At 39.5% G+C, this 15,769-nt stretch overlaps 1 protein-coding gene across 2 annotated transcripts in view; it reads left to right on the plus strand.

The window, feature by feature from the left end:
* The first annotated feature begins 4,780 nt into the window (after window positions 1-4,780).
* Window positions 4,781-15,769, plus strand: part of arhgef37 (Rho guanine nucleotide exchange factor (GEF) 37) — a 46,484-nt gene continuing 35,495 nt past the window's right edge. The window contains exons 1-4 of one of the 2 annotated variants that reach the window (XM_041796920.1): window positions 4,781-4,899; window positions 6,280-6,379; window positions 14,530-14,731; window positions 15,034-15,134. The gene's annotated coding sequence lies outside the window, so the exon portion shown is untranslated. Of the gene's footprint in view, window positions 4,900-6,279; window positions 6,380-14,529; window positions 14,732-14,778; window positions 14,809-15,033; window positions 15,135-15,769 lie in introns of those variants that run through there. The other variant, XM_041796921.1, reaches the window with a different exon arrangement.

Here is a 15,769-nt window from a genome sequence, read left to right on the forward strand (position 1 = left end):
GTGACTGTTGAGTGGTCATCAGAGAAACTCTGTTGAGTGGTAATCAGAGTAACTCTGTGACTGTTGAGTGGTCATCAGAGTGACTCTGTGACCGTTGAGTGGTCATCAGAGTGACTCTGTGACTGTTGAGTGGTCATCAGAGTGACTCTGTGAATGTTGAGTGGTCATCAGAGTGCCTCTGTGACTGTTGAGTGGTCATCAGAGAAACTCTGTTGAGTAGTAATCAGAGCGACTCTGTGACTGTTGAGTGGTCATCAGAGTGAGTCTGTGACTGTTGAGGGGTCATCAGATTAACTCTTTGACTGTTGTGTGTTCATCGGAGTGCCTCTGTGACGGTTGAGTGTTCATCAGATAAACTCTGACTGTTGAGTGGTCATCATATTAACTCTGTGACTGTTGAGTGGTCATCAGAGTGACTCTGTTGAGTGGTCATCAGAGAGACTCTGTGACTGCTGAGTGGTCATCAGAGTGACTCTGTGACTGTTGAGTGGTCATCAGAGTGACTGACTGTTGAGTGGTCATCACAGTGACTCTGTGACTGTTGAGTGGTCATCAGAGTGACTCTGTGACTGTTGAGTGGTCATCAGAGATCCTCTGTGACTTTTGAATGGTCATCAGAGAAACTCTGTCGAGTGGTAATCAGAGCGACTCTGTGACTGTTGTGTGGTCATCAGATTGCCTCTGTGACTGTTGAGTGGTCATCAGAGAAACTCTGTTGAGTGGTAATCAGAGTGAGTCTGTGACTGTTGAGTGGTCATCAGAGCGACTCTGTGACTGTTGTGTGGTCATCAGATTGCCTCTGTGACTGTTGAGTGGTCATCAGAGAAACTCTGTTGAGTGGTAATCAGAGTGAGTCTGTGACTGTTGAGTGGTCATCAGAGTAACTCTGTGACTGCTGAATGGTCTTCAGAGTGACTCTGTGACTGTTGAGTGGTCATCAGAGGGATTCTGTGACTGCTGAATGGTCATCAGAGTGAGTCTGTGACTGTTGAGTGGTCATCAGAAAGACTCTGTGACTGTTGAGTGGTCATCAGAGTGCCTCTGTGACTGTTGAGTGGTCATCAGATTAACTCTTTGACTGTTGTGTGTTCATCAGAGTGCCTCTGTGACGGTTGAGTGTTCATCAGATAAACTCTGACTGTTGAGTGGTCATCATATTAACTCTGTGACTGTTGAGTGGTCATCAGAGAAACTCTGTTGAGTGGTCATCAGAGAGACTCTGTGACTGCTGAGTGGTCATCAGAGTGACTCTGTGACTGTTGAGTGGTCATCAGAGTGACTGACTGTTGAGTGGTCATCAGAGTGACTCTGTGACTGTTGAGTGGTCATCAGAGTGACTCTGTGACTGTTGAGTGGTCATCAGAGAGCCTCTGTGACTGTTGAATGGTCATCAGAGAAACTCTGTCGAGTGGTAATCGGAGCGACTCTTTACTGTTGAGTGGTCATCAGAGTGACTCTGTGACTGTTGAGTGGTCAGCAGAGTGACTCTGTGACTGCTGAGTGGTCATCAGAGTGACTCTGTGACTGCTGAATGGTCTCAGAGTGACTCTGTTACTGTTGAGTGGTCATCAGAGTGACTCTGTGACTGCTGAGTGGTCATCAGAGCGACTCTGTGACTGTTGTGTGGTCATCAGAGTGACTCTGTGACTGTTGAGTGGTCATCAGAGAAACTCTGTTGAGTGGTAATCAGAGTGAGTCTGTGACTGTTGAGTGGTCATCAGAGTAACTCTGTGACTGCTGAATGGTCATCAGAGTGACTCTGTGACTGTTGAGTGGTCATCATATTAACTCTGTGACTGTTGAGTGGTCATCAGAGTGCCTCTGTGACTGTTGAGTGGTCATCAGAGAAACTCTGTTGAGTGGTAATCAGAGTGACTCTGTGACTGTTGAGTGGTCATCAGAGTGACTCTGACTGTTGAGTGGTCATCATCAAAGCTCTGTTGAGTGGTCATCAGAGAGACTCTGTCACTGTTGAGTGGTCATCAGAGTGACTCTGTGACTGTTGAGTGGTCATCAGAGTGACTGACTGTTGAGTGGTCATCAGAGAAACTCTGTTGAGTGGTAATCAGATTAACTCTGTGACTGTTTAGTGGTCATCAGAGTAACTCTGTGACTGTTGAGTGGTCATCAGAGTAACTCTGTGACTGTTGAATGGATATCAGAGTGACTGTTACTGTTGAGTGGTCATCAGAGAGACACTGTGACTGTTGAGTGGTAATCAGAGTGACTCTGTGACTGTTGAGTGGTCATCAGAGTGACTCTGACTGTTGAGTGGTCAGCAGAGTGACTCTGTGACTGTTGAGTGGTCATCAGAGTGACTCTGTGACTGCTGAATGCTCTCAGAGTGACTCTTTACTGTTGAGTGGTCATCAGAGTGACTCTGTGACTGTTGTGTGGTCATCAGATTAACTCTGTGACTGTTGTGTGGTCATCAGAGTGCCTCTGTGACTGTTGAGTGGTCATCAGAGAAACTCTGTTGAGTGGTAATCAGAGTGATTCTGTGACTGTTGAGTGGTCATCAGAGTGACTCTGACTGTTGAGTGGTCATCATTGAAGCTCTGTTGAGTGGTCATCAGAGTGAATCTGTGACTGTTGAGTGGTCATCAGAGTAACTCTGTGACTGCTGAATGGTCATTAGAGTGACTCTGTGACTGTTGAATAGTCATCAGAGTGACTCTGTGACTGCTGAATGGTCATCAGAGTGAGTCTGTGACTGTTGAGTCATCATCAGATTGACTCTGTGACTGTTGAGTGGTCATCACAATGTCTCTGTGACTGTTGAGTGGTCATCAGAGAGCCTCTGTGACTGTTGAGTGGTCATCAGAGAAACTCTGTTGAGTGGTAATCAGAGTAACTCTGTGACTGTTGAGTGGTCATCAGAGTGACTCTGTGACCGTTGAGTGGTCATCAGAGTGACTCTGTGACTGTTGAGTGGTCATCAGAGTGACTCTGTGAATGTTGAGTGGTCATCAGAGTGACTCTGTGACTGCTGAATGGTCATCAGAGTGACTCTGTGACTGTTGAATAGTCATCAGAGTGACTCTGTGACTGCTGAATGGTCATCAGAGTGAGTCTGTGACTGTTGAGTCATCATCAGATTGACTCTGTGACTGTTGAGTGGTCATCACAATGTCTCTGTGACTGTTGAGTGGTCATCAGAGAGCCTCTGTGACTGTTGAGTGGTCATCAGAGAAACTCTGTTGAGTGGTAATCAGAGTAACTCTGTGACTGTTGAGTGGTCATCAGAGTGACTCTGTGACCGTTGAGTGGTCATCAGAGTGACTCTGTGACTGTTGAGTGGTCATCAGAGTGACTCTGTGAATGTTGAGTGGTCATCAGAGTGACTCTGTGACTGCTGAATGGTCATCAGAGTGACTCTGTGACTGCTGAGTGATGATCAGAGCGACTCTGTGACTGTTGAGTGGTCTTAAGAGGATCAAAGAGCGGTGAACAGGTGCTTGTTGTTTTTTCATCTCTCCTTTGTTAACGGATGGCCCACTTTTTTTCTAGGCTCAAGGAGATAATAAAGGAAATAATGAAGCTTGTTTCCTTTTCAGTCGGAGAATTCAAATGACCTTTATCATGGCTAACACTAAAATGCTTCCTGGTTGTCCACTCAGTTAGAACCCTTCCTAAGCAACACGGACTATTTGAACAGACCCCTTTATTTCAGAAAAAAGTCAAGTACTTTTTCCCTTTTTTCTTGGGTTTATTTTGTGAAAACGGGGGAACAAATGCTTTATCTTTACTTTTTTATTGCCAACCAATATTTTTAAGGCGACCATAAGAAGACTGGAAGAAGAAACCAGTAAATAGATACAATAAAAAAGTTACCAGAAAAGAAATATAGCTCCTTTGCCTACATACTCAATCACATAATGCCTTATATGTGGTATGAAAAAAACAATAATTAAACAATTCTTCAGGGACCATGACTATATTGAACAATGACTAGACATTGAAATGTTGCCTCAACTTTAGATGACTTCAACTTCATGGAATATAAGTCTTAAAAAAAAGCCTATAACAGGTATCTAATAAAAGGTTCTAATGCAGTATTTTTCAAAAATAGGGCTCAGGACCCTTTTTTGTATGTGGAGACTTGAAGGGAAGAGGACGCATATTGACATTGATAAGACTGAAATTATAAAAGGCAGTTTTTAAACTGTAATTAAAAATATGGATAGCTTATTTGGAAGTGTGTTGTTTATTTCTCGATAATCACCAAAATTGACAAATAGTATCTAAGTTTTTTATCTTAAGAGAGTAGGGACATAATTGTTAAATGTCGTCATAATTTTCGTAAAACAATGAATACACAAATGCCCATTTATGGAAGCCAGTCATTTCTATTTTTAATTTTCAATTATTTATTCAAGAAACCAATGAAAAACTAAAAAATAAACAAGCCATTTCCAATATTTCTTACAGTTTTATTGTGTATTTGTCGATTTATTTTCTAAATGCTGTTTTTCTAATGTCTTTTATGCCGTGCTTGCCTTGTTGCAACAACCAGACTTTAGTTATGAATAAAAATGACGAAAAAACCGCTTTGGATGTGCTTGATATTGATAGGCGCTGAAACTACTTCAGTGACTCTAAAATTTTATTTTATTTTATTTATGTTTTTTTGTGCAAATGTTTTCACATCTCATGGGTTGAATGGTAGGGGATATGAGTCGCTGTATGTTTTTTTTCATATGGAAACATGGTAGTTGTTGCCCCTTTGGGACTTTTATTTTTAAAGGATTTACCGGATGTCGCCTCCGTGACTTCTTGTCTTGGATTGACGGGCTGCTGACTGACAACAGGTAAACGGGAGTTCGACGTTAGAAACACAGGGCTCACGAGGACATCGCAGCTGGATTTAAGACCTGATGACAGGACGGCAACAGAAAGGTAAACGATTGATTACATTTATTTGGGATTCTCTGCCTTCTATGTAAAGACAATAGAGCAGTCAGACCCCGTTAATACCCCAACCCAAAACAAACGAGGCTTTTTAACCCCACTCCGCGTCTGTTTGCTAACGAGATTTTGGTGTTTGGACGTCAGAGTCCTCTTAAATCTTACATTGATTGATAAAATACTTGAAACTGTGAACAAAATCGATGTATTTCCTCGAATGGTTGCCGCCCCCTTTCCCTCTCATTCACAATGAAACCCAAACAGAATGCTTACTGCTTGTCGGTGTCACGTTTTACCGCCGAAATCTAACGTTTTAGCTCGTTTCTCGTGTTCAGTTAAAGAGAACACTGTTATACACATATACAAGGCTGATTTTGAAAAAAAAAACCTTTATTAATAAAGTTTATTCATTAAATGTGATAAAATGTATCCCTGCACAATATCCACCTGTTGCACATAGGGCTGTACATCGTCGTGTTTTACGATATATTAATGTGTTTAAAACGCTATATGAAGTTAGACAGCGTAGTTTATAGTTGCTTTTATTTTTTACCCACACAAATGGCTTGTGTATTTTATCTAGGCTAAAAGTAGCTAGATATTTTTTGTGTACCCTCAGTGAAAATAATATTGAGATTTAAGTTGAGGTCCATATCACCTAGTCCTCCTAATCATTTTTCCCCCGTATATTAAGCCCTTTTATTTTTTATTTTGGATTTATCATGAATATTTTCAGCTGAATAGGTTTTTCGTTTTTACTAACAAAACTCTGAAGTTCAGATGCAACATTACTTTTAAATTACAATTTGATCTGTCATGATACTGGTTTCATGGGTTTATTTATGAATGAGTGTTTTTTCTGATATTTTATTTTGCTGCCAATACAACTGCTAAACTTTAAACATGTAAGCCCTCCTTATATTTCTTTTAAAATAAAAGCAAAACCTTTTAACTTTTATAAAAATAGTCAAAAGTATACCAATAACTGTTTATCAATATTTATTTGTTAAATCAATTTCAATGTCTGTAATTAAGCCTATATATTTACAGTGTTGCTCTCTGCATATCCCTAATTTGGATGTACATTATTGATTTAATTTTATTTATTTGTTTGGATCCCTGTGAACATATGTATCCTTCTCCCCATGAAATCACCCTGTGTGTGTATTTACTGATGAGAAGCTACAGTTGTTTTTTTATGTAGAATTTCTTGTGTGAATTTAAAGCAAATAGAGACACTAAGGCAAAGATTAAACCCAGATGAGACAAGCTTTAGGCTGTCGTGATCAGAGGGGTACACAAACTGTTAAAACACAATGTGCACTGATGTGAAAAATTAATGTTTAGTCTGTGTGAAATTGTTTATTTCAGTTCCTCGTTGATAAGGAACCAAGGATGTTCCCTCCTCCCTCCTCCTTCCTCTGGTGTCCTTAGCAGACCGGCACTGAGGAAGGAAACATAACCTGCAGAGGTAATTATATACTCTATTTTCAGCATATCATTATTATCATTGGAGGTAGTTTACTGGTGGCTGATCCTGATTTGAAGAACAAACAAACTTTTAGTTTATTTGTCTTACCTCTGGTAGAACATGTTTTTCACTCTCAAGTTTGCAGACATTTTGAACTATGCTGACTTTCTTTATTTAAGCTAGCCTATCAATCCTGAAGCCATAAACTTTTAAATTAATAGGCAGGTATTTTCAGTAATGATATGAGAAGAGATCATTTTAAAAACTGCTTTTCTGGTATATTTCCTGCTTGAAGTTAAATACCTCCTCTGAAGCATCCAATATATTTCTAGTATGTCACCTCTCTAGTGAAATTTTCATGCATAGCTGACTTGCCCACATTATTCATACAAGTGAATATAGTGTCACATTTCCTTTAAAGCCGCTGAAGCGTGTTAGTGCTGTTCCCTCACTGCAAAAAGGTTACTGGTTTCAATCCCAGTTAGACAGGGTGGAGTTTGTACATTCTCCTTGTGCATGTGTGGTACCTATAAATCAAACCCACGCTAGGTTAATCGATGACTCTGAATTTCCCAGTGGTGTGAGTGTGATCATGACAGGTTGTTTCCAAATGTCAGCCCTGTCCCTGAGTCATGATTCATCCAGGGAGTACCCCACCTGACAGCTAAGGTCGTGTCCACTCCTCTGCTACCCTGACTGGGATAAGCAGTATAGGTAATGGGTGGGTGAACATGGGCGTCGTTTGTGTACTGATTCCTGGAGTTGTTGTTTTCATGGATCTAAGCTAATCCTCTAGAAGGGCAAAGCCACAACATGGTACAAACAAACTGATCCAGGCAGCATCAACCAGGTAGCTTTAAGGACAACAAAATCTATCCATCCATCCAGTTAGCCAGCCAGCTAACCACTCATCCTTTTAAAGTTATTCTTTTAATAATGCTTTCAGACACTTGCATAACAATCTGAGTCTGCCAGTGGTAAAGATAAGGCATTTTTGTATCAGATAAACTTCAGTGTGTTTGCCGTGAAGGATTTGATAAAAACCCTGAAAGCTCTTTTGGCAGTTACTGGCTGAAGCAATCCAAAATTGCTGTGTCAGTGTGTCTCTTAGGGATAAAAACTGATGTCTAAGTTTAAAATAATGGGATTCCCCTTAAAACTTCTTTTAAATCAGAGCTACCTGGCAGATGCTGCTTAGTGATTCTAAAACATATGCACTGAAGCATGTGAAGCAAAATAAGACAACAGAACAGGCACAGTATTGGGTCAGAGCAAAGAAAGCAAAAGAAGGGTGTGAGAGCTGCTAATCTACTGTTAGTCCTAGTCATCCTGACATAAGTCTTCACTCATTGTGGGTAATGCTGCAACAACCTGAGTATTTGACAGAGAGGTTGTTAGAGACTGAGTGAAGTGATCATGAGTACCCTCATTTTAAGCCACATCATCTTTCCTCACCTTTGTCACTCAGGAGGAAGACCGTGGTGGCTTAACATCAGTTAGCTACTTTCAAATGACACGGTTTTACCGACCTCTCTACCAAAGTTAAGCTATATCTTTGTGTTGGGAAACACATGTGCATTACTGCCGCCAGGAAGTAGGCCAACCCTGTTATTACAGTAAATGTTGTTCCACATTTAGCCTTCTTATTTATCTTTCCTCCCACCTCTGACTCTTCTTTCAACTGACTCATTACCAGACTTACCTTTCCTCTCCATCTATCTCTATAATAAAGAGATAGACTATCTCTGAATTAAAAAACTCTTCAACAGGCACTTGATTGCATTTTTCCTGGATGGAGTATGGTAGCACAAATGCAAAGCTGGATTCAGAAAAATGTAAAAATGATCATGTAAGTCAGACTAAAAAGTAATGAGATGTTGTTTTTTGCATACAGCCATGGGATTTTGTACTCTTCAATCATTTCAGTGATGTCAGTGAAGGCTGGCTAAGACATTTTTGGCTGCCTTTGTCTCTGTGTTGGCAGCATCTTAAAAACTATTGTTGACTTTGAAATTATTGGTGGCAATAGAAAAGAGAGGCCAAGGAAATAAGTGATTAGCATTTATTCAAATCTTCTATTTTAGAATATAATATGTTGTTTCTGCCCATCAGTTGAGAGAAGCATATTCTGTATATGGTAGGGATGCACCAATACCAATCCTGGTATCGGGTATCGGCCGGATCCAGCCCCTCAAAGCTGGATCGGGTATCGGTGAGAAGGGGCCGATCCACGGTGCTGATCAAGGCAACCAGCTCTAAGCCTTTTTTACAAGGTTGTTTGCACTATTTTCTCACAGAATTGTCACTTTGTTTACAGTATGTGGTTAAAAACACTTGTGTAATACAGTTTTGTACTGGAATGTTACCTCTGTTGCACTTTCTTTGTTTTTTGCTGCATTACCAGTCCCACTCTTTTATCCCTATTTCTAACTGTATTGACACTGTCATGTCTCTATAACAAAAGCGTAAAAAGCACAAAAATATGTTGATCAAATATGCAAAACTTAATTTCATAGTCTCTCAAATTAACTGAAAAAAAGAAGTTCTCAAAAAAAAAAAAAAACAACAAACCACAAAAAAAAAAAAAAAAAAAGGATAAACACAACCCATAAACCACAAGGATATTTCACTCCAACCTCAGCACAGCCTCAAGAAATGGCTGGTCCAATTTATCACAATTCATGGCCTGAAAATGGTTGGTCCAAATAATCCTCAAGTGTGTGTGATCAAGTTGAAGTCTATTTTCATCTCAAATATAAATATCAGTCATGCTTGATCTTTACATGTCTGGATTGGGTTGCTTCAGACAGAATACCTGTTATAGCCAAAGAGGATGAGAAGACCTGGAAGAGTCGCTAACCTGATGTTGCATAATTTACAGCTCACCAACATGGCAGTGAACAAGCCAAGCTAAGTGGATTATTGAAAAAGAAGACCAGCTTTAAGTATGGAAGCAACATGAGTGCCTGTATAATGTCTTATGCAAGACATACCAGTGTTAGTGTGCTTTTTCTTGTTTTTTTTTTTTTTTTTTTTTAATTGCTGCACAACATACCAGTAACCCACACCAGGACAGTCGGCTAATGACATCGATAACCCTCTACTTTTCTCTTCTTTTGACAATAGAAATTAATAGAAAATCCTTTACTGTCATTGTGCAAAGTACAACACAATTTTCTGTGCTACTATTAAAACAAGGAGGACATACAAGAAAGAGGAATAAATAGAGCTATAAGCAGATAAATAAAGCTAAAACATTTTTTTAAAGTCTTTGTACATCCGATGCAGTCTACAGTGTTAAAAAAACAACAACAAAACAAAGACACAGCTACACACAAAGAAAAAAAACACAATAATAAAAATAATAATAATAAAAAATTTAAATCCACATGGTTATTAGTGATCATATTGCACCAACCATATTTCACAAGATATTGCACCTTCGGAATAATCATATTGTATCTTGTCCCGTAATGTAATGATGTCAGTACGATTTCTTGGGGAGTTCAGCAATGTCTGTGGGGTAGAAGCTATTTCTAAACCTTGATGTGCGAGCTTTTAGAGTCCTTAGACGTCGACCAGATGGCAGCAGCACGAAGAGTCATGTTTGATCATAGAAGATTTTATCTGTCGAATCACCACCGTGAAATAAGATTTGAGAGTCATCTATTGTGTAGCCAGGCTTAAAGGATGCTTTTCCTTTCCACTTTGATGGTCTAATTCCACACAACTAGTAATGATGGTATTTCAGCTCCTGTTCTGTATAAGCCCTGAAAAAGTTGCCATGTCTTTGCTCACAACATGAGGTCTGCTCGAAAGTCTTCTTGCTGCAAAAATCTGAGCCAAGTTGACTCGAAGTTAGCATGAGTTGTTTGAAAATGCTTTTCAAGTTGTATTCTGTGCACACCAGTATGCACTTTTATTAGGTTTATTGGCTTAAATGCCTACAAGAACATGTTCACAGAAGACATTGAAGTGGGCAGCAGTTCATGAGTCATGAGGATTAAGACAATAGGTATAATCAGGAATAACTGCAGGACTGTGATGTAGGACAAAGAAATTAGAAAATAAATACAACTGAATATACTAAACTTGCAAAGGAAGTGTATGGATCGTCTTTAAGCATAAACAGTCTATTTAAAGGGCTACTAAAAATGACCTTAGTTGCCTGACCTGAGATGAATAGCCTGGCTGTTGAGAGTCTGATGAACTCCTCAAGTATACTGTCCCAGTCTTTGTCCAACACACCTTTAGTTGTCGTCAGGTCGACTTGACATTAGTCAGCTGATAAAAGAATCCCGCCCTGCAGCATTCCTCCTCGACATACTGATCTAATGAACCAGATTAGTTGCTGCTTCTCGGCCTCCCTCGCTCCTGATTCATTGAGTCTTGCTGTGATGAATCCATTCATTGTGTGAGAGGTTCATGGTTGCATCTTGTTTTTATGCTCACAGGCACCATGAAGTTTGTGTTGGTTTTGACCAGTTTGCTTGAGAAATAGAAAATAAATGTGTTGAACCAGCCAAAGGTGGACTTGAAATTCACAATGCACCTTCTGTTTGAATTACAGTTTCTTTTATATTCTCCACCAATATGACACAGTGTATAAATTCAGTTATTGACCTTTAGTTATCTCAGATTACTGACAAACTAGGATCTTGATCTTCTACAGAGACAATGTATGAGAAACAGTTATGAGAGCATCCTGTCCTCTCTGTCAGGACTACATCTCCTCTGTGTTCCTCTTTGGATAAAGTGCAGCATCGCCTTTCTGCACAAGATCAAACCATGGATTTGCCGTACTGTGTGAGATGACTGATTAATCCTCGGTTGTAGAACCAATTCTCCTGAAGCTGAATGAAGCTGTCACAGAGACCATCATACCTCTTGAAAGTGTGTTTGAAGAATGTGCTTTCCAGTATCTTTTCATGTAAGACAAGGACTTAAATATGGCGTTACTAATCCAGATCATGAGTTCAACTTTGAAGATAAAAATCGGGCTGAATTGCAAGAACTTCCTGTCTCAGTTTTAAACTGTGGGGGGGAAATTCAGTCTAACTTGAGTAGCTATATCTGATCTAATTTGATTTTTATCCAAGGTCAGACATTTCGAGACTTCTTGGTTCTTTTCTGTACTGAATGTTTTACGATGATAAAATATAATTATAGATGATATGGAAAGTATGTGCATGGGTTAAATAGCCGCATCAGAATTGCAGACAGACTCCTGCAGACTTTATAAATTGTACAAATATGTTTGCAGAGTTTAGTACTAATAGGTTGCCAGCATGTTTGTATAATATGGACAGTGTGCAGAACTTTGCTTACAGTTTTTCATGCCTTAGCAGCGTCGATCCATAAGTACATCAAGGTCACCCCTGTGAACATATCTCAAGAATGTTTTGATGCATTTTCCTCGAACTTTGCGCAAATTTTATATAATTAACATTTCAACATTTCACTTATTCTTACCTTCTGTCTGAAATAGTTTTTAGTGCTATTATTTGTCTTAATTTTTTAAATTGTATTTTATTAAATTGCTTGTTTGTTTTTTTTTTTGCTCTTGTTATGTTGGCCGTCAGTTTGCTTTTGTCCTGTTGCCTTTTGGTCTTCACTTTCATTATTGGTCTTGTTTTATTGTCAACATTCTTGTTTGACACTTTAATATCTGAGTTAAAAAAATCTAACAGAGGCACAAATGTTGATTTTGACTCAAGGATGAACTCATCAGATATTGGAGGTCAAAGGTCAAGTGGCCTCATATTTATCCCTTGCTTACCAAGCCAGTCTTATGAACATGATATCTCATGAACACTTTGGATTTTCTTCAAACTTGGCACAAATGTTCGCTTTGACTCAAGGACTATCTATGTGGATTTTGGAGGTCATAGGTCAAAGATTGAGGTCAAAGTGCCTCCGGTTCATCCCTTTCTCATGAATGTGATTTCTCATAAAAGCTTTGGCAGATTTTGTCTGACTTGGAACAAATGACGACTCATTTCAGTCATTTCTTTCAACTTCAACTTCAACTTTCATGAATCAAACTGCCACAGAAAACCGTGCAGACTTTTTCTTGACCTTCTACTTTCAATGCCAGGTGACTGGTTACCTCAAAGAAACAAATAACCACCAAGAGGTAGTTGTAGTATAACTTAAAAGAAGAAATTATGCAGTGTTGAGAGTCTTTCATATCTGTGTTTGATGCTGTGGCTTGAACAGGTATCAATGTTGTATGAAGTTTGCTAGAATGATCAAAATTTACATTTTAGTTTGTGTCAACCCTTGATAAAATAGCTGCAAAACCATTCAGGCACTTTTGCATTGATGTGAACTAAAACAAATGTTGATATCCTGGCCTGCCTAAAATAATCTTATTACTGAGGTAAAATCAGCAAATTAGTGCATAAACTGATCTAATCAAATGAATTCCTCTTAATTAATATAGCACATTTAAAAAACAAAGTGTGCAACAAAGTGCTTCATGATGAATAAAACACAAAAGCACAACAGATATAAAAATATAGATTACATAAAAAAGAAGAGTAATTAAGAAGCACATAAAGCACATACAAATCATTCAAACAAAAAGAAGCTAGAATTCAGAAACTTAAAGACACAGGCATATCACACAACTCTTCTGATGGGTTAAAAAACAGAGAATATATAGTGCATTCAGAAAGTGTTCAGATCCCCTTCACGTTACTGCAGCCTGATGCTACAGTAAAAAAAAATTCTCATTATTCTACACTCAGCCCTCTTAGTGACAAAGTGGAAACAGAATTTTAGATTTTTTTATCAGTTAAATAAAAATAAAAAACTGAATCATCACATTTGAAAAAAAAACTTAAAATTTGGGTCAGGTTTCTCCCATTTCTCTTGATCTTTGCTGATATGTTTCTACACATTGATTGGAGTCTGCCTGTGGTAAATCAAACTGATTGGACATAGAAACCCTAGAAGGCCTTACAGCTTCCTATGAGCAAAAACCAAGCCATGAGGTCAAAGGGGCTGTCTGCAGAGCTCAGAGACAGGATTGTCAACAGGCACAGTTCTTAAAGGTACAGTGTGTGAAAATGGGACTATCAACATCTAACAGTCAATTCTGGAGTGTGATGCTCATTTCTCTGGTGATAACTGTGGGAACCAGTGAAGTTTAAAAATCAATACATGCTTAACTGTTATTTGGTTCCTTCTGTGGTGCCATAGAAACAGGCAAAATGCAAAAATCCAAGATGGCAGCTTCCTTGGAGGGGACCCTCCCTATTTATGAATAAAAGGCTTATTCTGAGTTAATTTAAAACATAAATTTAAAAAATGTGTTATCAGATGTCAACACTAATTTAGATCAATCTACTTATAAATGTTATGTTTTATTTTAACCAAGCTTGTTTTGCTAAATGCTAATAGGCTAAATATTACACACTGCACCTTTAAGAGCACAGCAGCAAACTGATGAAGTTTGGCACAACCAGGACTCTTGCAAGAGCTGGTTGTCCTGCAAAACTGAGCAATCAGGGGAGAAAGGCCTAACTGATTGCCTGTGGTTAATAATCCGGTCTTTGGGATGAAGTTGGTCAGAACACCTCCTGAAGACTCTTAAAGATCAGAAACGTACTGAAGTGCTGATCTATTTAATGATTTGGAAACAACCATTACACTTTTAAAATTCATGCTGACGAGCCGCAGCATTTTGGAGTAAATGTAGAAGTTTGATGGAGACCTGGTTAACTCCAATGCAAAGTGCTGTGCTTGAGAGCTGCAAGCAAAGCTGTTGGCTACATCTTCACTTCTATGTTTTCTTGGTCTTTGCAGCCTCTTACAGATGTTAGCACAGCTGTTGACCCCCGGAGCTTGCAATATCCCATTTTAACTTCCATTCTCTTTCACTGTGTTTTGACAAGTGTTTCCATTGGACTATAATAATAAAGATTTTGCCTGCACATCTTTTAAGGGGATTATTTTGGGTGGGCTCAAAGTTTGCTGTTACTGCAGGTTATGCCCTTCAAGGCTGTTGATTCCAACCTGTTGCTTCTCAGTGGACATGCACCTTTCTGATTAATTGTCAGAGAGAAATAAGCCATGAATCCTTATTTCCGACTGAAGAAATCTAAAGTGATGTGCCGTAAACCTTCTTTTGTTCCCCTCACCAGAAAATCCAGAAAATCCTTTTGCAATCGTGAGAGGATGGGCCGTCCTGCTGTGCTTTTGTTTCCTGTGAGAGAAAAACTTCAATCACTTCAACCCTGTATCCTAATTGGTCCGCTCAGACTTTCACGAAGGCTCTCTACTTACGCTCTGATTGGACCTTAATACCACTGTGAAGATTTATCCAGCCAATCAGTATCTTCCTGGGTGAGTGCCGCTTCCTCTTCCCACCAGCTGCTGCAGTCAATCAGCTTATTCAGCAGCATGAGACCGTGTGTCAATGTGTGAGTGTGCGCCCTTCCTCCCCCTCCCTTCTTTTTCCTCCACAAAACAGCCAGCCCACCCTCTTTTCCACTCCCATCCCCCCTTTTTTTTCTTCACACACTCATGCCCTGTGTTTCCCCCTCACACACTCCTGCCACATGAGGCCCAGCCGCAGCCTGGTGCGTGTGAGTCACCGGTGAAAGTTACACTAGTGCGTTTATGCGTCTGTGTGTCTGTGTTTGCAGTGCTGCAGCGGCTCCTCTGCGGCAGATTTCTGCTTCAGCTGGGACAGAGCACAGCGGGGCAGATCGAGGTTCATAGAGCTGAATCAGGGATTCTGCACCAGGTAATCACAGCTTGTTGTCATGTAAATGCTTTAATGATGCACTGTCACTGTTACACTCAGCTATGATCAGGAGTTTTCTGTGGTTTGGCTCATAATGTAAGCTGCACTTGTCTCAGCCTGGAGCTTTGCCACACAGTTGTTTTGGGATTTAGAGAAAGTTTTGGTGACATATCTTACTCAGAGTCATCTGTTTTGCTGAGTGTTAGTGCGGTAATTGTCATTATGTAATGTTTGTGAAGAGCCTATAGGCAGGGCTTAGAGTTTGGGTACACAAACAAAAATGCTAGTCCTGTCAGTAACTAATTTTAGTTAGAAACAAGATTATCTGTCTTTTTGCCTTGCAATACTTTAGCACCAAGGACTCATTTTCCCTGAACAAATTATAACTAGAGAGGCACTGACTGGAAAAATGAGGCCTGATACTGATGTTTAAAATAAAAGTTTAGCTGACTGCTATTATTTTCCTCCTCACTTTTTTTTGGTGCAAAACTTCCACCATACCATACCAACTTTAGAATAGATCAGACTTTATCCTGTCTTCTTTTGTCCAGGAAAAATCTAGTTTAGGTGCAGCAGATACCAGAATTAAATTTAATCAACACAACAGTAAACATCAGCCACTGATACCTATTTAT

Source organism: Cheilinus undulatus, linkage group 10, assembly GCF_018320785.1.
Source record: "Cheilinus undulatus linkage group 10, ASM1832078v1, whole genome shotgun sequence".
NCBI lineage: Eukaryota > Metazoa > Chordata > Actinopteri > Labriformes > Labridae > Cheilinus > Cheilinus undulatus.